The sequence below is a fragment of the Egretta garzetta genome, unplaced genomic scaffold (genome assembly GCF_000687185.1).
Source record: "Egretta garzetta isolate BGI_Z169 unplaced genomic scaffold, ASM68718v1 scaffold296, whole genome shotgun sequence".
Taxonomy (NCBI): domain Eukaryota; kingdom Metazoa; phylum Chordata; class Aves; order Pelecaniformes; family Ardeidae; genus Egretta; species Egretta garzetta.
In genome coordinates, this window is record NW_009259988.1 from 26696 (window position 1) to 27179 (window position 484).

Sequence of the window (484 nt, forward strand, 5' to 3'; positions counted from 1 at the left end):
GGGGGCCGGAGGCGGCGGGGGCAGGGACACGGCACGGGCGGTGGGAGGGCAGGAACGGGACACCGAGACTCTCGCCGCGCTCCCGCTGCACGGGCAGGGAAGGGTCTGGCTGGCAGATGTGTCCAGAGCCCGCTCTGGTCTCCCCACTCAGAGATGCTCCTGTGAGCCTCAGCTGGGCAGAAGGGACCGTTTTTTGCCCCAGTTTCTCAGTGGGAGTTCTGCTGCAGAGCAGAAACCCTCCAGCGAGTGCTGAGGCAGCGGAGCATCTCGTTGCCCTCCCAAAGGTGCCGGGGAGCTGGCAGGGTCCCTGCTTTTGGAAGGGTACTGGCTTGGCTTTAGCATCCTTACACATTGGCATGGGAAGGATGGGGCCTTCCTGATGCAGGGAAGTTTTTCTGGCAGGGAAAGCGCCCTGGCCATAATGGGACCGCTGGCCACTGATGCTGCAAGACTTGGACCCAAGCAGCGACGGCTCGGGGACCAC